General features: G+C 36.7%; 1 long non-coding RNA gene across 4 annotated transcripts in view; it reads left to right on the forward strand.

Annotated features, from left to right (window-relative positions):
* LOC137763060 (uncharacterized) overlaps positions 1 to 27114 on the forward strand; it is a 239240-nt gene that overhangs the window by 185845 nt on the left and 26281 nt on the right. For all 4 annotated transcript variants that reach the window (XR_011073671.1, XR_011073674.1, XR_011073672.1 and 1 more), the window contains one exon: positions 3597 to 3679. This is a non-coding gene — a long non-coding RNA (uncharacterized lncRNA). The remainder of the gene's footprint in view (positions 1 to 3596; positions 3680 to 27114) is intronic.

The raw sequence follows: 27114 nt of genomic DNA on the forward strand, positions 1-27114 counted from the left end.
CCTTGACCAACAGAATGCAGTAGAAGGGATGGTGTGTGAACCTAATTCTCAGGAGGTCTTGCAGTGTGTGCTCTTGTGCTCTGGAAACTAACCACCAGCCCAGCTCTCCTACTGGAGACATGTGTCCCAGCCAACGGTTACCACTAATCTCCAGAAATGTCAGTGAGGCCAACGTAGCCCATAACGCTCCAGTTTCATCACTGGATGACTACAGCTGCATAAGTGACCCTAGGTAACAGAAACAGAAGAACCTCCCAGTTGAGCCCAGCCCAAATGGCTGACATATAGAACAATAAGCAAATAAAATGGTCACTCTTGTAAGTCATTATGTTTTGGGGTAGTTTTTTTTATATAGCAATAGATAACTGATACCTATTAGCTTTTGAAAGCTGAATATTTTTATCTGTCACACCCTTAAAGTGAATAAAAGACAATTTAATAATAAGAAACCAACTAAACAACACCCATTTGAAAAACCTCTTACAGCCGAACACATCTCCATCACATGAGGGAGGTTCTTCAAAGATAATCAGCAGGGGCACTCTGTTCTTATTTTGTTTCTTTTTCTTAGAGGAGTCAGTGATATGAAACCAAATCTGCAGGTCAACCTAGGGGCGTTTCTTCACAGATTGAGGACATGTGTTTTTGTTAGATCTATGTTTCATATTGTTCGATAATACATGAAGTGAAAAGAAATCTACTGATACTGTTTTTCTTTGGAATTTGATTTACAACAATAATAGTTCCAGGATAATAAACTTGGATTTGAGGAGTGGTCATTAGGGTGGAGTGAAAACAAAATAAAACATTGGGAGAAAGTCCTTCTGCCCGTTAAGGTGTGGAGAACTTAGACCATTGAGGAGTGTGTGGGTTTAAGAGGAGAGAAGTTTTAACTTACTTGATAAAATAGTAAGAACATATTGACTGGGTGTAGGAAGAGGTCATGAGCAGTAACCATGTGCTGGAGGTCTGAGGGTCTTGTCCTGGGGGGAAAAGAGCTTCCATACTTTACAAGGCTTATAGTTTTCCTTAGCCAGATTGCTAAGCAGCAGATAATCACTCTCTTCTTACAAAAATTTTGCCAATTTAATATTACATATAGTACAATTAGTATATACTTGGCAGTGAATGAAACATTTTTTACACATTGTCTCAATTTCACAACAATTTTACGATGGAAGAAATATGGCCACTATTTTATAGTTAAGGAAACTGAGGCTAAGGAAAGTTGAGTAACTTGCTAATTGCACAGTTAGTAAGGAATTGGTTGAGATCTCAGGCCCAAGATGTCTCACCCCAGAGCACTTTTACTTAACCACAATATTAGATTGTTATCTAGAAATTAGAAGGTGATAAGAGACCCCGGGAAGAAAAACACCCAAAGAGCCATGACATCAATTCATTATAGAATTGCAAGACATTTTAACTAAAAGGTTATTTTGCCCATATCCCTACCATCATGCCACCTAAATCATCTCAGATGAAAATGTAACTTCTTGTGAGGAAGACACTAATTCTCGCTAGTACTTTTTTTTTTTTTTTTCTTTCAAAATATGAAGTGGAAGGCTATCCTTGAAAACTCTTTTTTTTTTTTTTTCAAACTAAAACAGTATTCTTTTCAATAAAGATTTGCCATTGTGTAGAAATATTCTTTGTTGTTCATTTTGTCAACGCTAATCAAGATTGAAACAAATTCAGAAATCTGTCCCAGGGTTATTACTGAAAAGTACCAACAGATGTAAATTTTCTAATAATGCTGTACTACCCTGAGCTATGTTTTCTACTTCCAGTAAAACTGGGAAGACTTTATATCTGAGAAAGCAAATCAGGAAAATAAACCCCCTTCCTAAACTATCTCCACTAAGGAAATGCTCTGTGTTATACCATATTTGCATAATTCTTTTTGTAATTCAACGGCAAGTCACAGTATTCTGTTATAAACCTCTGGAATATAGAGTCGCATGAATATGGAGTCAATATGGAGTTGTTACAGATGGCAGATGAAATGAGCTGAGTGGAAAAGCTTTCCAAAACTCTGTTTATGCAACACCAAAGTTTTGATATCAAATCAGTTTAGGGTTTATAAATGATAGTACAATTTGGGTAACGTTGAGAGGTCTGCACCTACATATTTCTCTTGTATTTCTTTTCTATTGCCCACAAAGATAGGAAAACTCTCCAATTCAAAGACAATCAGCTATTAATTGAGGTGCTCTTACCCCATAATAGAAGTACTGATGCTCCATCCAGAAGCAAATCTCTGTTGTAATTGATCCTAAGCTATAGGAAGAGTAGGATCTATGCTATTAATTAATTGGTTCAGAATGCCCTTCTAGCATGCCTTTGACATCTATTAATACTATCTGTTTTCTTTTCAATTGTTGACTTGGTGTAAATGCAGACAACTAGGGATAGAAAGAAAGGATGGAATGCAGCTGGGGGCACTTTGGAAAGCTTGCATCTTGTGATGAAGTAACATCTATATAGTTGAAATGAAACAGACAACCACTCATGCTGTGACCACTTCAGGTTGTCTTAGTATAATGAGATCATCACAAACGGGGCTTTCAGTCCAGGTGTACTTGACAACCCTGCCTTTGCACAACTGGCCGACCCAGCTCAATTTCCCAATTACTGTCCCAGCTGGCTTTTCAATGATTATTTTCTCAAATTTTGTTTCAGTTTGAGTCATCTTTGATCACTTTGAATATAACGGTTAATACTCCTATCAGATAGGAAGACATGTTTCGGGCACATCTTTATCTTTTTTTTTTCTCTTTGGTGATTTTTGGTAAGGGAAGGAGAACAGTAAGCGATTTGAAAATGCACTCCCTCTGTTCCGGGTTGCTGGGGTGTGAAACTTGGGAGAAAGAAGATGAAAGTATGAGATGATGGGTTTTCTCAGCAGCGTGGATGCTGAAATGTACAGAACACATTGTTTACAGCATCTCTGGGCTGCGAATCAGCCGTGATTACAGCTGGCTGGGACAGAGCTGAAAGGGCAGCAGCATCAAAACCCAGATCATTTTTAAAAAACACAAATCCTTTTCACTGCCCGTGGATGAAATGACTGACTGACATGCTAAACCTATTAAATATGTATTTTGAAAATTTTGAAATGAGGAAAAATGCTATGTAAAAATTTTTACAGATGCTGAATGATTGTCAATGTGGTTAAAGATGTGGGACTGGCTCCAACTTTGTTCTTTCGTGGGTTGCTATTAGCTTACATTTGAAATCTCTGTTGGCCACGTACTCCACATTGTTCTTCCAAATGTAATCATTTCTCTCTTTTATCTGATCTCCTACAGTCTCTCTGTTTTCATCAATATCTGACAGCAATTCCCAAAGACCCAATAGAGTCCGCTCTAATATCCTTATGTGTACTCTTTTCTCTCTTTGAAATCTAATCCCTTAGCAGTGAAATAATTTATTGTGCTTTATTTAGACTTTTATTTTTTGCATGTGTTTTGATACTATCCTTTTGAAAAGAGTGATTTGGAAATTTAAACCAACTGTTCACCAAAAGTTATGAAAGCATGATTAAGAAATTTTCTCTCTTTTTAAATCCCTTTTTTAAACCTTCGTTGTTTTAGAGTGCTATGGCGAATGCCACCAAGTCCATGGGTCTGGCAATGATGGGCAAATGAAGATGGATTTCTTGGAGCCCAGCTAACAGGTAAGCCATACAGAAGATCAAATGAGCCAGAGAAGTCAACGACAGTCCTATTTTTCTGGAAAACCATTAGATTATGCGCTTGTCCCAACCTGGAGATGTTTAATTTATTGAATTTGACCTCCTGGTGAAACGACGGTGGCACCAACACACTTGCCTAATAAATAAGTGGGAGCCATACTTGCTTTCAAATGGCATATACTGCATTTCTATTTGTCTTGAGTCCTAAAGAAATGCACTATCCGAGAAGAAGTTTTTATGGGTACATTACAGTCTAATATGTGCATTGTTAAATTAAAGGGAAAACTTGTTCCAGTGAAGTAGTTGGCAGAAAACTATAAATCTTAATGGATAGGAAAATACGCCTTTCAGTAAAAAGGAAAGAAAGAAGCAGACACGGAAAGCAAGCAAGAAACCCTGCTAAGGACGCCTCAAAAAATCAGGCCTTTGACCAGCATCTAGAATATTCATCCTTTTCCAGTGTTTATGACCACTCCACTTACATATTGCCATCCTCTTTGCTCTTCCCGTCTATTTGAGAAAATTGTCCCCTGACTGTGCCAAAAATTTGAGGCAAGAATGAAAAATGTTTTGCTTTATTGCTAACCTGTGAAAATGTGTTTTTTTGCCAGTGCTGTGATGGCTGGGATTTTTTTTTTTTTCTTTCTCACATGGCTCTAATCCTGGCTGGATAGATCTTGACGTGCAAATAAAATTCCATCCTAAATAAGTAAACTATGTTTCTCGGTTGGAGGCTGAAAAACCCTATTTCTTATTCTTCTGCTCACGCAAGATATACTTTCCTCTGCTTGTTCCTGAAGTTCATAACCAGAGTGGACAAGCAAAGGGAATATCCAGGTAAAGGAAGATGCTTCTTCTTCAACCGACACATGAGAATTTGAATTAAGTAGCCCCTATGGGTTCTTCCTGCAACTCTAAGCATCTTTTAGATATCTGCAGGATTCTCACTCTGTTGATAAACTTTTGTCTGTAGAGACACATCTACATTACTGTACTTAGACATGAGTGACTCTGCTCACTCATTCAACAAAAATGTATTGAGTGTCTTTAAGTGCTCTGGAATCAAACGTGAACAAAACAGTCCACAGAGATAGCTGTCTTCAGGGAGCTATTCACTTTGCTTAATGTTCAGCATTTTAAATTAATTGTTCAACCAATCAATTAATTATTTGACAGTATAATTAATACTGTCAAATACAGGTTGATCGAACCTGCCTTATGTACCACAGTCATGTTACTGCTGTGTTAGGTGTTAGGATTCAACTGCACCACCAGTTGATCCCAACTGTCAAGAAACTCTCAGTCTAATAGTAAAGAAAAACATCTAAGCCAACACATACAATAAGCTATAATCACCCTGGTTGCTGGGAGAGAGTGAGTGCTCAGTACTAGTGGGTCATGTGAGTAGGGTAGATAGAATTTTTTAATCTGACCATATTATCTCCAATGGCCAGTATCTCCACGAGATCTCTACCTTGCAACTTCTCCAGATATGCCACATAAGAGCTTGGTATTATTCTGATGTGGTTTAAGCTTTTCTTTCTTACCTATGCTTTACAAAATTTAATTGCTTTTCTGTATCAAGTTTAGTTCATCTCATAAATTCAGACCCCACCAATTCAAAAATTTTGATGCACCAGATACTTGCTCTAATAATTACTCTGGAGATATAAAGCAGATCGGTCTTGGTTCTCACACACTGAAGATTAGTTATTGAGCGACAAAACTAGCCTAAACATGTATCTTTTTAGCAGCAGGGAACTCTCATAACCTGGAGTTCAGAGGTGGCTTTGTTATGTGAGCACCAGCTTAATTTAGACATAGGATAGATTGAGTATCCATTACCACTGAGTATTCTAAGGATAAAATTCAATAAATAAGAGTGTGATGGCAATGCTTAAAGAAAAGCTACTCTGAAGATACAGATTATTCTGGAAAAAATAAACCAGCATCAAGATATCTTTTATAGCATTTGACATGCAGCTGGGGAATGCTCTTCCTGGTTGTGTGTAGATTAGGTGCCCCTCCTAAGAGCTATCATGGCATCACACGTATATCCTGTTCTAGCCTTCACCATGTGGAACTGTAATTGCCTGCTTTGATGCCAGCATCTCCCACCAGACTGCACACAATGACGGAACCAGTGATATCTATTTGATTCTGGCTGTGCCCATAGTAGGTATTCAATATTTGTTCATTTTGAATGGACTCAACAGCAAAGGCTCTGGCCAGATGTTTAATTATCATTCAGTTGACCTTTATAGCGGTTTCTTTAGCCCTGGTCAAGGACTCCAAGATTCTTATGACAGGAAATGGGTACTAGACTTTAAAAAGTCCTACTAAGGCATAAAACTAAAGAACAGTTTTATTACGGGCAAGTATAGGTTTTAAAATCAGACTTACTGATTTTAAAATCAGTGCTTACTTAAATCAGGGCTTACTCTTAAAAGTTTATACTTCTGTTGGCTCTGACTCATCTTCATGCTGGTAGAATTGCCACTTGAAGGGCCTCGTGAAGTTAAAATTGAGACATCAAGGCATAAATTCAAGATGTTTGCCACATTTCAGGCAAAGAGAATGTACCAAACATTGGCAGGGAGGAAATGTCATCTCTTGTCACCTTGTAAACTGCTAATATACCAAGATAAGTCCAAGGATAAAAATCAAAACATTTTCAACAGCGTTCTATTTATTGGTCACATTCTTGAATATTTCATCTTGTCACTATTTTATCCCCAATAAAATATAGAAAGTGGTCTCAAAGATTGTCTTTCTTCCTGTGAGATGACAGAACCGTTTTTGCTCAAGTTGGAGTAACACAACTTATTTTTTCCTTAAACTTTCTGAAAAATTTTTTTTTAATTCCAGCCTAGAATGTTTTTTTAACCTTCCTTCCAATAAAAGTAGTGGATAATGGAATAATCTGTGTATTTATTTATGCACAAAGATCTTATTGAGCACCTACCACGTATGAGAGGGCAGGAGGAATTGCTGTACAAAAAAGAAATTGCAAAATGATTACAACTGGCTTCTCTTTAGAGGTTCACAATCTAATGGAGATGATAGACATACAAACACACAGCTAGATTAAAATTAATTTGATCAAATCTATCCAGCACTTGCTATGTGCCAGACGTGAGGCTAGGCACCAGGAATATAATAGTGACTAAGATGCAGATTCCTACCCTCATGGAGCCTACATTCAAGTTGGTGAAACAGACAATAAATGAATGAATGCAAAGAAATGATTAAATACATCATCAATAAAGAGGTGATTAACTGTAGGAAGAAAATTAAGAGGGAGCTGTGATAGAGTGGTAGAGTTTATCATCACTGAAGGTGTAATCATGAAGATTCTTGTAACTGGGTAACACTTAGGCAAATGCCTGAAGAATAGTGTCAGTCATGCAAAGAAAGAGTTGAGAAAGGATGCTGCAGGTAGAAAGAATTGTCGTACTAAGGGCTAATAGTGTGATTCAGTTCAATTCAGTTCAAATATCATATCCTTGTGTTTAAAACTTTCTGAAACCCTCTAGGCAAAGTAACAGAGTTATACTCCTTTCCCAGTACTTGATAATGTTGTAAATCCTGCAGCCCTGATCTATTCCACATTATGTTAGAATTATTTGTATATAAACTTGACTCTCCACTAGACTGAGCTTTCATTCACCACTGCTCCACTGTACCTATTGCAACACCTGGTGTAGGTGTCATATTGTTTTAGTTTTTTCTCCTTCTCCTTTCTTCTGTCAGGTTAGAAGACATACCAGGTGAGAATATGAGAAGGGTGCAGACTTGCTTGCATAATGCTAATAGAATAATTAATCAAGGCGGTGTGAAAAAAATGTTCTTACTGACCCCACACCCTGAGAGCAGAATAAGTTTCCTTTCTCTTCTACTCTTTTCCTATTAAAAAAAAAAAGAACCTATAATAACCTGTGCCATTGAAGTAGGGAGCCATTGGGAGCAGCAGTGACAACCAACCAGAAAAGGTGGGGCCACAGGGGTGAGAAACAAAAAGGACATAGAGTAAATGAACGAATGGAAGAAGAGATAGGCAATAAATGGGAACAAAACTTCTCTGTTTTTCTTAAATTACAGGAAGATATTTAAGAATGGAGAATTGAGATTCTTGAATCCATTAGAGAATTTGGGCAATTACCTAAATCCCCAACTTGTCTGAAGAATTTTTTTATAAGTTAAAGTATATGATCCCAATGTGTGAAGTTGGACAATATTATATAATTTCCTAGACACTGCATGTTTTATTTACTAACAGTGAATATGTGAACCACAGGTAGCCCTACCCTCACCTATCAAAGATTGGAGGGAAATGATAGATTTGTGAATAGTGGGGGTTTGATAACTTATCAGTGAATGTTAAATAAAAGCTCAAAGCAAAAGCTATTTAATTACTATTATAATGCTATTGGATTGTTTGAAATGAAATTAGCTTTATCAGTCCAGGCTCCTGTGACTGGAAGGAGGAGACATAGATTATAGAGAGGGAAAGCAGTGCAGCATCATTCTATAATGAAATAAAATACTTACATGAACAATTAGCTGGTTTGGTTTAAAGCTTTAAGTTTTAAAAATATAAAATGTCTAGAATAATTTAAATTGTGAGGAAAAAAATTTAGGTTATCTCAATGGGCAGGAAAGTATGGTACTAATATTAAGAAAATCAGTGTTGAATAAAATAATCTATTAACTTTGCCAGGGTTACTCTTGTGAAAAGTACCATGACTAACAAATTTTATTTTGCAAGATCAATGTCCCACAGCAAATTTATGAAAGTCAATAAAAATGACATTATACTTTTAAACACCTTATATAAAAACTCAAGAGGCTCTGCTTCCAAAAAAACTGTATTATTTAAAAATAAAAACAAAAATACTGTAGTTGGTACCTTGCAATAGTCAAGACAGCCTAAATCATGCTGCAGTACAAGTCACTTCCTAATACCAGTAGGTAACACAAAGCTTATTCCTCACTCATGGGAGGTGTTACTTCTCAAAATAGCCAAGTAGGTCCTATTGGACTAACCCTACAGCAAGTAATACTTGTAAACACTGGATGAAATTTAAAGAACTAGTACCTGAAGGCTCATGAAAATGACCAAACCAGGAAAATACTAGAGTGGAGTCAACACTTAGAAGAAGGGAAGAATGCTGAGTGAGTTTCCAAATCTTTAAATACTCTTAAGGTGACAGCAGTCCCCAGTATAAACTCTGTAGGGCTGAAAATCATCAGACTTAACTAGAAAATCATCAGACTTCTGGCTTCAAGAACAGACTCCAAACAACATAGCAAAGGCTAAAAGAATGGAAAAGGGAGTCTGCTGCTGTCGAGTGCAGGGTAGAAAGAATTTGTAGTTTGAGTTCCAGCCAGTTTAACTATCTGCTATAAAATGATTAATACTCTTTGAAGGAAATAACATAATCCAGAGTCTCCACAATAAAAAAAAAAAAAAAATCACAATATCCAGAAAAAAAATTAAGTTTGAAATTAGCAGGCAAGGATTTTTAAGCAACTATTACAACTATGCTAAAAAAAAAAATAAAGAAAGAAAGAAAACTTATGTTCAGGGACGTCCCTGGTGGTCCAGTGGTAAAGAATCCACCTTCCAATGCAGGGGCGTGCGTTCGATCCCTGGTCAGGGAGCTAAGATCCCACATGCTGCGGGGCAACTAAGCCTGCGGACCACAACTACTGAGCCCGCATGCCTCAACTAGAGAGCCCTCCTGCTGCAAACTACAGAGCCCACGCGCCCTGGAGCCTACACACTACAACTAGAGAGAAGTCATTGCACCACAATGAAAGATCCTGCATGCCTCAACGAAGATCCCAAGTGCCACAACTAAGACCTGATGCAGCCAAAAAAATTAAAATAAAAAGCAAAAAAAAAAAGTATGTTCATAATTATTGAAAAGGTATGAAATCCTAACAGAGAAATATAAGCTATAAAAAATCAATATAGCTTCTAGAACTGAAAAATAAAATATCCGGAATAAAAAAAAAATCACTGGATGGGCTTAAGAGCAGGTTGGAAATGATAGAACAAAAAGATAGTAAGCATAGAAATGGATGAGTTTAAATTATCCAATCTAAACAACAGAGGAAAAAACTGTTTTTTAAAAAGAAAGAACAAAGTCTTAGGGCCCAGTGGGACAATTTCAAAAGGCCTAAGTGTAGCCTCATAAAAAGAGGAGATAGATAATAGAGAAAAAATTTTGAGGAAACAATTACTGAAATTACCTAAATTAATAAAAAGTTTTTAAAAATTAATTTTAGATTCAAAAAGTTCTGTGAATGAGAAAGATATAAATGCAAAGAAAATCAACTATTCATATCATAGTCAAACTGCTAAAGCAAAGATAAAGAGAAAATCTGGAAAGCAGGCAGAGGAAAAAAGGCACAGGCATTCAGGTGAACAATTTGATTAAAACCATTTGTGACTTCTCATAAGTCACAGTGAAGGCCAGAAAAGAGTGGAACAACATTTCTAAAGGCTACATAGAAGAAACTCTCAAAGCAGAACTTTATATCGAGTAAAAATATTCTTTAGGAATGAATTATGCCTTAATAAAGCTGAAAAAAAAGAATGAAATCAAAACAAAAACATTTTCAGACAAAAAGAAAGTAGGAGAGTTTGTCACCAGCAGACCCACACTATAAAAAGTGCTAAAGGGAGTTCTTCAAGATGAAAAAAAATGATCCCAGATGGGAACTCAGGTCTTCAGGAAGAAATGAAGAGTCCTGGACTTCATAAATATAATGTCAAATATAATAGACAATATTTTCCTCTTAATTAAAAAAAGATTTTAAAGTAAAAATTACAATAATTAATCATGGAGTTTTGCAGTGTATATAGCTGTAATGCATGTGACAAATTTAGCATAAAGGACAAAGGAAAGAAGTAAACGGCCATATATATTTGCAAGCCTCTTACATTTTTGGGGAAGTAATGCAATATTAACACTAAGTAGACTCTAAAAAGTCAAAGATTTATGTTGTAATCTCAACAACAAAAAATTAATTTAAAGAGATATTGATAAAAATTCAATATATATATTATAATTGAATTCTAAAAATATTCAGTTAATCTAGAAGAAGGCAGAAAAGGAGGAACTAAGGAACAAAAATTGAGGGGACAACCAAAAAGCATATAGTAAAATGGTAGACCTAAATCCAACTATCTCAAAACTGATATTAAGTGTAGATGCTCTAAGCACTCCAGTTAAAAGGCATTGTCATATTAGATTTTTAAAAAGACCCAACTACATTCTATCTGTAAGATATGTACTTTAAATGTAAAACACAGATAAGTTGAAAGCAAATGGAAGGCTAGAGTGACTATCAATATCAGACAAAGAATATGTCAGGACAAGAGATTCCCAGAGATAGAGGGATATTTCATAATGATGAAAGGTCCAATTCATCAGGAAGGCATATATGTGTACCTAATATCAATAACAGAACTACAAAATGCCTGAAACAAAAATTGACAGAATCAAAGGGAAAGATAGAAAAATCCACAGTTATAGCGAAAGATTCTTAATACCCTCTTCTAAGCAATCAATAGGACAACTTAAGAAAAAAGATATTACAGATATAGATTTCAATAAACAATGCCATCAATCATCTTTACCTAATTGTCACAAAACACTCCAGCCAACAGCTGGAGAATGTACATTTTTTCAAATACACATGGAATATTAAATGCTTATATTGAAAAAGAAGGGTCTAATATCAATGACCCAAGAAGTCCTTAAGACCTTTCCACCTTAGGGAGCTGGAAAAAAAATAATGCAAATCCAAAAGAGGTAGAAAGAAGGAAACAATAAATACAAGAGTAAAATAGTCAATGAAATACAAAAAAAAGATTAAAAATAGAGAAAAATGGACAATGTTTCCTGTATAAATATGGTGGTAAGTGCATGACTGAATCAAGATTTGCTGTGACAAAGTGAGATAGAGAATGGCATCCTGAAATACACATTGTGAGCATCAGTAATACTTTAATTTCAAGATATCACTCCACTTATTAAAGAAACAAAGTTCCTTATTGAAACCCTTTCCACAAAGAAAACACCAGGCTCAAATGGTTTTCCTGTTGAATTATATACCTCACTTGCATGAAATCTGCTACAGGTTTTGGTGACTCTCCAGGGAAACATTTCCAGAGCTCAACAATGCAGGGGATTTTATGTCTCTAGCATCTCGGTAAGAGACCTCCTTGATCACTGAGGGAGGGCAATAGAGAATTGAATTTCCTCCATGTGGCGCCTCATCCTGGAAGTGACTTGTCACTTCTGTTCACAATTTATTGGCTAGAACTTATCTTATGCCTTCACCACCCTTCGAGGGGTGGGAAAATACAGCTTTTTATTATTTTCAGGAATGAGGAATACGAAACAGGATATGGTGAACATTTAGCACCACCTCTGACCCAGAACTCTTTTTCTATAACCATCTTTGTCAACTGATCAGAAAGTATCATGATCGGTGAGGCAAAATTTTCTCCAAATATTGTTTATTCGGACTGAACTTGAGAATCTGTATATTAAGTTTTCCAGTTCACTTTCTTTCTTTTTTCATTTTTGTAAATCTTTACAAAATTTCTGAACTTTTAAAAAAAGATGATCTTATTACTTAAGGGCATTTCTTTTGCTGAATTTGCTCTTTTAGTCTTGTATCCATATTCTGAAAGGACGAGGCATAAAAACAATCTACTTTTGCCATACTCCCAGGGACCTACTGTGTTGTACTGGTGTTGCTCTGTGATGGGGAAGGGCAGGGTAAACAACAACCATCTTTGTCCTGTTCTTTTGTTTAGGGGAACCAAATGAAATCAAATTTTGGTGCGCAGATATAATTTTTTAATTTTCAAACTACAAGTTGGCTAGTGAGTACTGTGTTAGGAAAATTGAACAGGAGCCTTAGTTGAAATTTTGTGCAGTCGCTCTGCTCTGAAAAGGCTATGGGAAAAACCATTGTTTGCCTCAAGTATAATACAAACACACTGAAGAAGGCATTGTCATCAAGTGTGTGGGAAGGTAAGCTTGGGTTGCTTTTGCTGATTTGATTTGCAAAGATTTGCAAATCTTTAGTCTGAGAAAAATAAAGCTGTGCAATTAGTCATCAACACACACGTAGCACTTACAGAACTATGAGAAGTGCCAAGGGGAGGGAAGGCGTTGAACAATGCAGGGTGGGTAGTATCAGCTAGAGGGCCGAAGTACCACGGGAGAAAAATGACACGGTGACTTAGAGATCTAACTTTCAGATCAGACAGTCAACCCCGGTTTCAAATCTTGTTTCTTCCTCTTAGTAGCTTTATTACCTGGTGCCAGTTATTCCGGTTTTGTAAGCTCAGTTTCTCCCTCTCCAATATGGTGATAATCGTGCTTTCTTTGGAAGGTTCGTATGGGGATTAACTGTGTCTGCATCTGGGACATAGGAAATGCTCAGTGTATCTAGTGACTGTTATTGTCAAGGATTCAGATGTTATCAATGCTTTGGTTGGTGAATTCAGAAAACTTTTGCCTGAAAAATGTTTTTAATTTGTTGGGACCTTATCATGGTTGCAATTTGTTTCAGTTCTCCTAGTTTTCATGGGCATAGCCAGAAGCAAAGTAGATTATGCTTTTTGTAGTTTTCCCTGTTCCTAATTTATTTACATTTTTACACACACACACATTCACACACATCTCTTATCTTTTTTCCTTTCTCTGTGGTGGTTAGTGCGTGACTGAATTGAGACTTGTTGAGACAAAGCGAGACAGAAAATGAAGTCCTGAAATAAACAGTGTGAGCATCAGTAATACTTTAATTTCCATGTTTCATGGTTATGCAAGCCCACTGCTTTGGAATTTCAACAGAACCTTGAACCATCACCAACTTTAATTTTCCTCACACTTCAACCAGTAGTAATTGGGCCCTCCCTCCTGCTGCTGCTGCTGGTGCTGGCATTTTTGTTGTTGCCTTTCCTGTGCTTTCATTCACTTGGTTTAATTCTTTTTGGCAGCTGCAAGAGCAAATGCCAAACTCCCGTGCTTGTCACTGCAGAGCCATGGTTCCCACTCTTGCAGCGCAACGGACTGAACTAAGCCTCTGACTCTTAAAGAAAGTCGCCTTGATGAGATCCCTGGGCTCACCAAGACTCTTCCTTCTCCTAAGCTGACATGGAGAGCAGGCGCTTTAGGGTCAGGTACCACTGGGTTCAAATCCTGGCTCTTCTTCTCATTACTGTAATACATTGGGCAAATTATTTCATCTCTGGGAGCCTCAGCTTTCTCTTTTCTAAAATGAGCATTGAAATAGTATTTAACTCAAAGAGTTGTTTGGGATTAAATGAGCTAGTGTAGGTCATGTGTGCCTGGAAGGTATGAGGCCCTCAATAAATGTTAGTTATGATTATTTCCATTTCTCATGGCGAAACAGCTGTCCCCTTCAATCACCTCTAGTTACAGCGCTTTGACATCCATGACTAGCTGTTCATGGTGGAGCTTGAGAGCTCTGGGGACATTCCAACACAGGGCTGTGCTTCATTCCCACAAATGGGGTGTATTCATTTCATAGGACAGCTGGAACAAAGTACCACAGACTAGGTGGTTTAAAATAACAGAAATTTATTCTCGTAGTTTGAAATCAAGGTTTTAGCTGGGGCCATGCTCCCTCTGAAATCTAGAATCCTTCCTTGCCTCTTTCTAGCTTCCGGTGTTTGCCAGAAATCCTTGGCTTTTAGATGCATCACTCCAATACCTGCCTTTGTTGTCACATGGCTGTCCCGGGAACCTCTGTGTCTTCACATGGGCTTCTCCTCTCTGTGTGTCTTTCTTCTGCTCTTCTTACAAGAATGCTAGTAGTATCCAATTAAAGACCCCCCCCCCATTCCAGTATGACCTCATCTTAACTAACTACACTGGCAATGACCATATTTCCAAATAAGGTCCTCAGGGTTAGGACATATATTTTGGTGGCAGTGGCAGGGCGGACACAATTCAGCCCATAACCTGTGAACTCCTTTTGTTTTTACCAATTTCAGTTGCTGTCTGCAGCTGTTTGTACCTCGTGGTAAGGGGCGGGGGGGGGGGGGTGTTGTCAGTATCCGGTCATGGGAGGGTCTGGAATGGACTTTGGATTGGCTGAACCAGAAAAGACTGTGGGAATTACTGGGTTAGGACGAGCCATTGTTCTTGAACTTGATTAGACGTTGGAATTAGCTGGGGAGATTCAGAAATGATGATGTCTAAGTCCTGCCTGCAGTGATTCCGATTAAATTGGCCTCCAGTAAAGCCAGGCCTTAGGATTTTTTTTTTTTTAACGTCTTTATTGGAGTATAATTGCTTTACAATGGTGTGTTAGTTTCTGCTGTATAACAAAGTGAATCAGCTATACGTAAACATACATCCCCATATCTCCTCCCTCTTGCGTCTCCCTCCCACCCTCCCTATCCCACCCCTCTAGGTGGTCACAAAGCACGAAGCTGATCTCCCTGTGCTATGCGGCTGCTTCCCACTAGCTATCTAGTTTGCATTTGGTAGTGTATATATGTCAATGCTACTCTGTCACTTCGTCCCAAAGCTCCCCAGTTGACTGCAGTACACAGGCAGGTCTAAGAACCACTGAACTAGAAGAGCTCAAAGCTAATGGTGGCAGCTTTTCTACTTGATTGGATTAAAAATAATTGAAAGAATAGGCCTGTATTTTCTTTTCCAAAATCCTTGGAGCCAGATGCATTTGGGAATTCATATTTAGAAATTTTTTCAGAATTAAAAAAAAGTAATAAGGAGCATATACTGTATATAACATAAAACTCCCAGTGTTAAGGGGTGTCTGGACAGCACCCCTTAATATAATACAGTAATTTTTCAGTGAAACATGTAAATATTCACATTATAAAGAGGCCTATGTCAATTCAGGTCAGGTTTTGCTGCCAGAAGAGAATTGGTACTCAATTTAGGAAAAAATAAAAAAAAACCAAAATTCAGCTTTCAGTTCTTTATAGATTCTAGAATTGAGGATAAAGGATTGTGAATGTAATTATAAAACTCTGTGTTCTAGAGCCCAAATATTATATATCAGCACTATACCTGACTGAAGAGGTCTTAGGTAGAAGATATGTGCAAAAAGAGTTCTGATGTAGGGCCAGAAGGGTCAGCCCTGATCACCCGGTTCTTTCCACCAGAACCTACTCCTGAAGCCTCTGCAGTTTCACTTAGCTATTTGCAAATAGCCCTTCAAAGCAACAAAGAAATGGCAGGTTTTGATTTCTGGCTGCCGCATCATAGGGAATCTGTACTGGGTCGAATAGGGGCCCCTCCAATTCTTGTCTTTCCCAGAACCTCAGCATGTGACCTTATTTGGAAATGGAGTAATTGCAGATGTAATGTGTTAGATGAGGTCATATCCGAATAGCTTGGGCCCTTAATCCAATATGATTAGTATCCTTATAAGAAGAGAAGAGTCACAGAGACAGGCACGCACCAAGGGAAGACAGTGTGGAGACACAGGGAGACGGCCGTATGACCACAGAAGCAGAGATTGGAGCTGTGCAGCTACAAGGCAAGGATTGCTAGTAGCACCAGAAGCTAAGAGGAAGGTATGGGACGCATCCCCCCCCAGACCTCTGGGGAGAGCATGGGCCTGCTGACACCTTGATTTTGGATTTCTGATTTCCAGAACCATGAGAAAATACATTTCTGTTGTTTAAAGGATGTAATGTGGGATACTTTGTTATGGTAGTCCTGGGAAATTAACAGAATCCTAAGGTTAGCACTTAGGAGAGAAAGAAACCATTTCCTGTATTGTGTGGGATAAGATCCTTCTTCACTATTATTCTGTGATAAGCTGCACAAGGAGAGTGGTCTCACTAATCACAATGCAATTAATATTATCTACATGTTTATTTAAGCAAAAAATTATACATATATTTGTACACATACATACAAATGTATGAGAGAGAGAGAAAATGGGAGTGCATTTCCCTCTTATAGGAAGAAGAAGGATCTCGAGGCACACCAAGACACTGGTGATATTTTTACTATAAGGAATTTTTTTTAAAGTAGTATTTCACCTAGCTTCTAACTGGAGTGAAGCCAGCAAGAAGATCAGGAAAATGTCCAGGTGCCCAAGGGATTATTTCAGACATACTTATTGAACTGATCACTATGGGCAAGTCACGAGGACAGATGATGATCAATGCAGAATGTGTAAAATGGGGAATAGATAAATAAATCAGAAAAAATGGTCTCTCCCATGGTTATGATTAGATATCTCAGGAACATGGCCAGGTAAATTGACCAGTAGAGAGGGATGGAAATTACGTTAGAGAAGGGAAGTCTGCTAATAGTTTTATTTTAAGAGACATAAGCCAAAGCTACACAAGTTAGATCTGTTTGAGCTTCCCCCTCCTTCAATCCATGCCTCCCCCAATACATATGCACATCACTACACATCCTAGAACTCAACATCAGCACCCAGCAGTCATGGGCTCTCAGCAGTTCCCCTCTGCCTTCTCTCTCCAAGGGACAGAGGGTGTGATTAATCAGGTAAAATAAATATGGGAACCTGAGTGGAGTGGGATGGGAGGGGCTTTTCTATCAAGCACAGGATGAATTCTGGGAGCAAACAGCTCCAAGAAATGATAGCCTAATTACTACCCTTGAGGAGCAAGCTATCCATTTTCAGACAAAGAATATCTGCATTAAAAAGTGACTTAAGAATGCTTCCAATAGATAAACAAAGACCTACTGTATAGCACAGGGAACTATGCTCAGTATCTTGTAATAACCTATCATGGAAAAGAATCCGAAAAAGTATATGTATATACATATAACTTAATCACTTTGCTGTACACTTGAAACTAACACAACATTGTAAATTAACTATACTTCAATTTTTAAAAATCTGCAAAAAAGAATGCTTCCAAAGAAACACAATGGCATGTATTGAAACAGTGCATTGCAGTTGTGCAAGCATTTCCCATGTGTTATTGAATTTGATGCTGATAAGGAATGTAAAGCTAATGTTATCAAAATCCATTTTACATATGAGGGAAAGTAGGCAACGTGACCATAGCTGGCAAGTGGCAAGCCCTGCTTGGAACTAGGTCCAGTGACTTTGGGTCTGGGGCTTTCACCACTGTCTACCAATCACTCCATGTACTGCAGCATATTGTAGTGGAGTGGGGACAAGGTAAGCTCTCTAGCCTAGGATTTAAGAGGTTGGACATCGGAATAAGATGGACCTGACCTGGGTTTGCAAACCTGGGTGACTTTGAGCAAGTTATTTAATTGATTTCAGCCTCTATTTTCTCAGCTGCAAAATGAGGTTTCTTCTAATTCCTCAAGGATGTGGGTGATGATTAATGCGTTAATACCCACAAATATCTTGACTTAAGGATTGGAAGATGGTATTAATAATTGAAAAATAACACAAAAACTTTTTAGAGGTACTGAGAGTATCCAAAGTAATAAAGTGGCCTCACAGGCAGGTGAGATATGCCGGGGCAGGAAGCCCTGTGTTCCTCCTTCGCTAGTATCTATTACTAGATATTTTCCTTCATCTTGGCCTCAGTGAATGCTCTCTTGCCTGCTTTACCATCCAGTTTGGAGTGGGGAGGGTGTTTGGAATAAAATATATAAATATAGACATCTATATATAGTTATCAAACTGTTATTGTCATCATCAAAATTCTTATCATGCTTAGATGACTGGTGGATAACAGTCCTTCCATGTTGAGTTTGGGTGGATCCCCACCCTGATCCCCACAATATATCAGACTATACTTTTGTAATCAATAACTCTGTCTCAAACTGAAGGTTGTGACCCTTGTTTCAATGAAGGTTACTCTCTACTTCCTAATTATGCAAGTTATCACGGGATATGCCACTCACTCATAGGGAATAATATATAACCGTAGCTATGGAAAATGATTTCCTAAAGTGTTCATTGCAAAGGAGAAATGATATCCAATGAAAGGAAGTGATCTTCTCAAAGAACAGGAGTGTGCCCAGCCGAATTCATAAAAATGATTAACCTGTAAAAAATTAATTATCAGGGGATTTCCAAGGGGAATTAGTCAACCAGTCTTGATTCAGGCTAAAAAAATTAAAAAGTGAAACTAGCAATAGAGAAGATTAAAAAAAATACAGATATTACATAGTTGATGAATATGCACAATAAAATGGTTTGGGGTTAGCTACCAAAGTATTTGGTCAAGTCCTGCTGCACCTACTTGGCTTTTTCCAGGCTATATCTTGACATTTCTTCTGGAAAATTAAATAAGATGAGGGAGGCTGAGGGGAGAAAATAGTAGCATCCTTGTGCTGAGGAGGCACTAACAGAGTTGCTGATGTTGAATTACACAGCCTGATATTTCTCAAGTTAATCTGAGGCATCACATGAAACAGTAAGCACTGTATAAGCCCACAACTGTCTTTATAATGCAAAAGAGAAGACTTCAGTTAGTACTGTTATTGCCACACCTAAGCATACTGGAGAAAAATTTGTAATAAATAATATGCAAGTGAACAATATCCACTAAACTTTAGTTGTGATGTAAAATATAATAGAGTACATGAATACATACATATATAGCATACAGAGATAATCCCATATAAATATATATGTAGATAGAATAAATACATAGGTTAAAAAATTGTAAAAATATCAAAATTTCTTTAACATATAAAGCTGTCTTTAGTTTATTGAGACACACTGATAGGATCCTTGTTATGAATGCTGATGATCCTCCAGGGTGTAGCCAAGATGGGCCAGATGAAAATAGAGCTGAATTACTCTAGAGACAAATAGAAAAGGGAATATCAAGTATTCAGGGGTATACTTCCCTCAACCTTTTAATTACTTTTTGTATTTTACAAATGAGTAAAGTGAAGTTTAAAACAGTTGAATGATGAGCCCCACATGTTCAATCTACAAACATGTATTGGTTGCCTGTTGTGTGCCAGTCTCAAGGGATTCCACCTCTGTGGAACTTATACTCTATGGAGTGATGGGGGACCAGACAATGAAAAAGTAAACAAGTAAATATGTAATAGAATTTACAGTTATCATAAATGCTATAAAGAAAGAAATTAAGGCCTAAGGGAATAAACAGCACCTGGGTAAGGAGTGCACATTCTAGTTTAGAGCAGTTCAACCACTAAGAACTCTCGTAGTGTGGATTAAAATTAATCACAAATAATCACGCTAGGTTGAAGAAATCTAAACCAAATCATAGAGAATAAAAAATCTGGTGAAAGAGCATTCCATGTAGAAACTAATATCAAGTACAAATGCCCTGAAATGCAAAGAGCTTGTTGTGTTAAAGGAAGAATAAGAAAGTACTGGTGGCTGGAGCTTTAAGAAACAATGAAGAACGTGATTGGAGATGAAGATGGAGAAGTAGGTGTCTGCAAGATCACAGAGGAATTTATGCTAAAGGGTTTGGAGGAGGTGCCGCTGGACAGTTTAGAATTAAGGAGTGATCATTTGTTCTTATGTTTTAGAGGGTCGTGGTGACTTTTGTGAAGCGATTAGAATGTGGAGTGGCAAGCCTGAAAAGAGTAAAACAATAGTCAATAAAATTGCTGTTGTCCAGGTGAGAGAATGTGAAAATATCAGAAGGGGTGAGAAATGCTTGGATTCAGGATATATTTTGAAAATAGAGCAGAGAGATTGCTGGATGTGTGGGAAAGAGAAAAATCAAAGATGACCTCTGGATTTTTAGCTCAAGGAATTAGATGAATGGTCCTGCCATTTTCTGAGATGGGGAAAATCACAGAAACAGGTGTGTGGAGGGGGACAGTTCAGTTTTGTGTACTTGCAGTGTGAGATACCCAAGTTGTGTATTGAAAAGGCATTTAGGAAATTTATTCCAGCACTCAAGGGAGAGATCAGATCTGGGAGTCACTGGCACATGTGCATCATAAAGAAGAAAGCAGCCCTTAAGACTCAGAATTTAACCAAAGCAGGAAATTGGAGCACAGGATTACTAGAGAGGTGACTAGTAGAAATATAAGCTCCCATTCTGTCCCACCTGTTCCCTCTTCTTCAAGAATCCTTCAAGAGATCAAGAGGAACATTGTATGGGATGAGGCTTTCAGCCTTCTCTTCCCCCTTTTAATCATTAAAGAATTCCAGATGTCTGAGTGTTTGGGGGCATTCAGGATGCAGCCACTTAGGTTATGATTATAAAAGCCAATATAGGACATCTATAGCTACATACACATGCTTTTTATACAAGGAATATTACCTGAATGTTTCACCTAAGGTGTTTTGAACAGGTTCATCTAGGTAGACAGGGCATATAAGTTGAAATATTGGCTAATTGGAGATATGAGTCTGAATCTCAGAGGAGGAGTCAGGGTCAGAATGTGAATTGGGGAACTATTTATGTAGAAGGTGGAGCTGTGATTCACTGATATATATAGGGAAGGTCGGATAGAGAAAGAAAACAGAATGATGTCCTTTGGGGGATACATAGACCTAGCATCTGGAAACAGCAAGAAGACAGAGAAAACATCAAAGAAGAAGACAATAGGAATGAAAAATGTAGTTCCAGTTAAGTCAGGAGAGAAGGGACTTAACATTCTATAGCAGTGGCTTTAATATGATAAATATTTTCTGCAATGGAGCACTGAATGTTCTTGAGGAATCTAGTTTTATTATGCTCATTTTTGTGTTTGCTGGCAAAGTGCAGTGTAAGGCTACACCTTTAGATAATGTTTTCACAATAAGAGCTAAAGCACTTTTCCTGATTAAGCTTCAGTGTCAGACTTTCTGAGGTGGAAAGAGAACCAAGTTGCCAAATCCCATTTCTGGTGACCTTCATAATAGTGTAGGAATGGCATCCGCCCTAGAGATTCTGTGCAAGGGATTTAAAATAGAAACTCAGAAAGTCAGCAACTCACATCGAGCCTCCACCCTTTTCTCATCTTCCTTTGTTTTCATTTGCCTGTTACTGGGAGCCCTTGATCTAAGGAGGGTTCCCATCCTTCCTGGCCAACCCCTGAACTCTGGCCTCCTGCCCATTGCTGAATAGTAGTCCAAGACTCCCTTCACTGGAGAGAGAAACAAAACGTAGAGAGGACAAAACATGGACCGCTCTTTGCTATCCTTGGCTCATGGCTTGTAAATAAAGTTGACATTAGGTACAAATGGAATCATTTGGCTAAAATCAGTCCTGTGATGTACTGAAACTGTCCAGAGTTTTCTCCTTAAATAAATCTTCAGGGTTTCTGCTTTTTGATGAAGATTTCTTTGGGTCTTAAAAAAAAAAAAAGAAAGGCAAATTACATTTTTGATTTAGAAAAAGTGTTTTCCATTCCAAAACGTAAATAACTTTTAGCTGTTGTGGTCTTCAATAAATTAAACTTCCGTTTACTGTCAAATGCCTAAAAATAGTTCAGTACATTATTCACTGTTAAAGTGCATTGAATTGTTAATGATATTATTTGATTATTCTCTCACTGAAATTTTCTGTTTTTTCACTACTCCACACTCAGCGCTTGCAGAAGGAAGCATGATAGTACAATGAGAAAATGCTGGTGGAAGAGAGTAGTGAAATATGGAACTTGGCTGACTTCAGGCCATGAGAGAGTAAAGGTCCCCTGCTACCTTCCTATTTCCTTTTCTGGCCATTTGGAAATATCTATTTCCAACTCAGTCCTAGGGCCATCACCATGTTCCCTTTGGTGACACAAAGTCCCACATGTAAATTGCCTCTGTAGGCAACTCATAATCAATTAAATGAACCTAATAGAACTCCTCTCCCTTTGCCTTCAGTTTCTGGCTCACTTATACAGCTACATTAATTTAATCAGATTTACTTCTACCTCTACTTCAAAGCATATCACCAGTAGTTCACAGAAACATATCAAATCAATACAATAATATATATTATTTCCCTTCCTTTTCCCAACCCCTTTTAAAATAGGTTTTTTCCTTAGAGACCTGCTGTGGGCTTTAAAAAGTAAGCCCACCCTAATGATTTTAAGGTAAAGTGAAGGATGTTATTAAATGTGGCATTTGTGAGGACGATGATTCATGCTGTTCTTGGGGAAAAATACATTAGAACTCCATTCTTGACTTTGACTACTCCTCTTTGATTGTTTGCTCTTTATTAATTTTAGAAAGATCTTGACTAGCTGCAAAAATGTTAGTATTTTAATTGTGGTCCTATAATATTTAAAAACATAACTCAAGGAGATTTGCATCTTTTTTGTGTTGAATTTTCCTATCCAAGACCCTGGTATGGCTTTCCATTAATTCAAGTCTATTTTTGTGTCTTTCCATATGGTTTTAAAGTTTTTTATTATATAGTTTTTAACACTTCTTGTTTTATTTTTTCTAGGTATTTTGTGTGTCTGTGTTATTATTGTAAATGGGGAATTCTATTCAATTGTACGTAATTGGTTTCTATGATTGTATTTTTATATAGAATGCAGACTAATTACTCTAGTTAAATTTATAGCCTACCTTTCTTATTATTTTTAGAAGTTTTTGCATTGATATTTAAAGCCAAAATTTGGGTGCTAGATATGCTCATTACTAATGGTATGTCATTGCTCATAAGCCCTATCAGCATAAAACTAATGAAATTATGTAATTGTACGGATACACACAAATACACACACACATCAAATATTGCAACAAAATATATTACATGAATTTTTGATTTCCAAGTGCATATAAAAGTTATATTTACACTATACCGTAGTCTATTAAGTGTTCAATAACATTGTCTAAAAAAAGTATATATCTCAATTAAAAACTACTTACTGCTAAAAAATGCTAACCATTATCTGAGCCTTCAATAAATTGTAGTAATAACATCAAAGATCATTGATCACAGATCACAAATAAAACAAATAAAATAACAATGAAAAAGTTTGAAATATTGTGAGAATTACCAGAATATGACAAAGAGACATGAAGTGAGCAAATGCTATTGGAAAAATGGATCCAACAGACTTGCTCGAATGCAGCCTTGCCACAAACCTTCAATTTGTAAAAAATGTAGTGTCTGTGAAGCTTAATAAAGCAAAGTGCAGTGAAACAAGGTATGCCTGTACTCTCTTAACAACTTTCCAGTATATCATACAGCAGTGTTAGCTATAGTCAATGTGTAGTACATTCCATCTCTAATACTTACTTGTCTTATAGCTGGAAATTTGTACCCTTTGACCACCTTCCTCCAATTACCCATCCCCCGTACCCTCTGCCTTTGGTAGCCACAAGCAAGTCTGATGTCTATTTCTATGAGTTTGTTTTCTTGTTTGTTTTTTGTTTTTTGACTCCACATATAAGTGAGGTCATAAAGATATTTGTCTTTCTCTGTCTGACTTATTTCACTTAGCATAATGCCTTCAAGGTCCATCCATGTTGTCACAAATGGTATATATGTGTATATAAAATGGGATATTATTAAGCCATAAAAAACAAGAAAATCCGTATATATATTTATTTTTATATACATAAATGGATAAAGTTGTGATACATATATATGTATCAGTTTTATCCATTTATACCAGTTACATATGTATATACACATGCATGAGCATATATGTATGTGTGTATGTGTATATATATATCCCAACTTCTTTATCCATTTGTCCATTGATGGACACTTAGGTTGTTTCCATGTCTTAGCTATTGTAACTAATGCTGCTATGATCATGGAGGTGCAGACAACTTTTCGAGTTAGTGTTTTTGTTTCCTTTGGATAAATAACAAGAAGTGGAATTGCTGAATCATATGGTAGTTCTGTTTTTAACTTTTGAGGATCCTCCATACTGTTTTCTGTAGCGGCTGCACCAATTTACAATCCCACCAACAGTGCACAATAGTTCCCTTTTCTCCACATCCATGCCAGCACTTATTATCTTTTGTGTTTTTGATAATGACCATTCTTACAGGTGTGAGGTGACATCTCATTGTGGTTTTAGTTTGCATTTTCCTAAAGACTAGTGACATTGAACATCTTTTCATGTGTCTGTTGGTCTTTCATATATCTTCTTTGGAGAAATGTCTATTCAGGTCCTTTGCCCATTTTTAAATGGGGTGTTTTTTTTTTTTTGCTATTGGGTTGTATGAGTTCTTTAAATATTTTGGAATATTAACCCCTTATTAGATATATGATTTGCAACATTTTTTCCCATTCTGTAGGTTGTCTTTTAACTTTGTTGATGATTTCTTTTGCTGTGCAGAAGTTTTTTAGTTTGACTCATCACACTTGTTTATTTTTTTAAGTGTTGTATTCAAAAAAGCATTACCAAGATCCATGTCAAGGATCCTTATTCCTGTGTTTTCTTCCAGGAGTTTTATGGTTTCAGATCTTACATTTAAGTCTTTAATCTACTTTGAGTGAATTGTTGTTAGTAGTGTTAGGATATGGGTCCAGTTTCATTCTTTTACATGTGAATATCCAATTATCCTAGCACCATTTATTGAAAAGATTGTCCTTTCTCCAATGAGTATGCTTGGCTCCCTTGTCAAATATTAGTTGATTGTACATGCTAAGGCTTATTTCTGGGCTCTCGATTCTATTGCACTGGTCTATTTGTCTGTTTTTATACTAGTATTATACTGTTTTGATGATTATAACTTAAGAGTATAGCTTGAAATCAGGAAATGTGATACCTCCTGCTTTGTTCTTCTTTCTCAGGATTTCTTTGGCTCTTTGGGATCTTTTATGGTTCCATATAAATTTTAGGAGTGTTTTTTCTAACCCTGTAAAAAATGCCACTGGAATGTTGATAGGGATTGCATTGACTCTATAGATGGCTTTTGGTAGTGCTGATATTTTAACAATGTTAATTCTTCCCATTCATGAATACAGGATACCTTTCCATTTATTTGTGTCTTCTTTGATTTCTTTCAACAGTGTCTTGTAGTTTTTAGAGTAAAGATCTTTCACCTCCTTACTTAAATTTATTCCTAAGTATTTTATTGTTTTTTGATCAATTTCTTTACTTCCTTTTTAGAAAATTTGTTATTAGTGTGTAGAAACACTACTAATTTTTGTATGTTAATTTTGTATCCTGCAACATCACTTAATTCATTGATTAGATCTAATAGTTTTTTGGTTGAGTCTTTCAGATTTTCTATATATAAAATCATGTCATCTGAAAACAGAGACACTTCTTTCTTTCCAATTATGATACATTTTATTTCTTTTTCTTGCCCGATTGCTCTAACTAGGACTTCTAGTACTGTTTTGAATAAGACTGGTGAAAGTGGGCACCCTTGTCTTGTTCCTGATCTTAGAGGAAAAGCTTTCAGTCATTCATCATTGAGTGTGTTAGCCATGGGCTTGTCAAAAATGGCCTTTTTTATGTTGAAATATATTTCTTCTATGCCTAATTTGTTAACAGTTTTTATCTTGGATAGATGTTGAATTTATCAAATGCTTTTTCTGTGTCTGTTGAAATGATCATGATTATTTTCCTTCATTCTATTAATGTGATGTATCACATTGATAGATTGTGTATGTTGAAAGATCCTTGCATACCAGGGATAAATCCCACTTGATCATGACATATGAGCCTTTTAATGTGCTGCCGAATTCGGTTTGCTAGTACTTGATTGAGAATTTTTGCATCTGTGTTCATCAGGGATATTCACCTGTCGTTCTCTTTTCCAGTAGTGTTCTTTTCTGGTTTTGGTATTGGGATAATGCTGGCCTTATAAAATGAGTTTGAACGCTACTATATATAAAATAGATAACCAACAAAGACCTCCTGTACAGCACAGGGAAGAACTACACTCAAAATTTTGTAATAACCTGTAAAGGAAAAGAATCTGAAAAAATAAAAAGAAAAATATATGTATAGTTGAGTCACTTTGCTGTGTACCTAGAACTGGGACAGCATTGTAAATCAACTATACTTTGATTTAAAAAAAAAAGAAAAAAGAATAAAAGAAACTAAAGTGAGTTTGGGAATGTTCCTTCCTTTTCAGTTTTTCAAAGAGTTTGAGAAGGATTGGTGTTAATTTTTAAAATGTTTGGTAAATTTCACTGGTGAAGCTATCTGGTCCTGGGCTTTTCTTTGTTGGGAGATTTTTGCTTAGTGATTCAATGTTCTTCTAGCAGTTGGTCTAACCAGATTTTCTATTCCTTCCTGATTCAGTCTTGGTAAGTTGTATGTTTCTAAATATTTTTTCATTTCTTCTAGGTTGTCCAGTTCATTGGTGTATAGTTGTTCATGGTAGCCTCTCATGATACTTTCAATTTTTGTGGTAGCCATTTTGATGTCTCCTTTTTCATTTATAATTTTGTTGATTTGGATTCTTTCTGTTTTTTCCTTGGTTAGTGTAGCTAAGGATTTGTTGATTTTGTTTATCTTTTCAAAGAACCAACTCTTAATTAGATTATTTTTTTTCTCTTGTTCCTCTGTTCTCTATTT

This window comes from Eschrichtius robustus, chromosome 3 (genome assembly GCF_028021215.1).
Source record: "Eschrichtius robustus isolate mEscRob2 chromosome 3, mEscRob2.pri, whole genome shotgun sequence".
NCBI classification, from domain to species: domain Eukaryota; kingdom Metazoa; phylum Chordata; class Mammalia; order Artiodactyla; family Eschrichtiidae; genus Eschrichtius; species Eschrichtius robustus.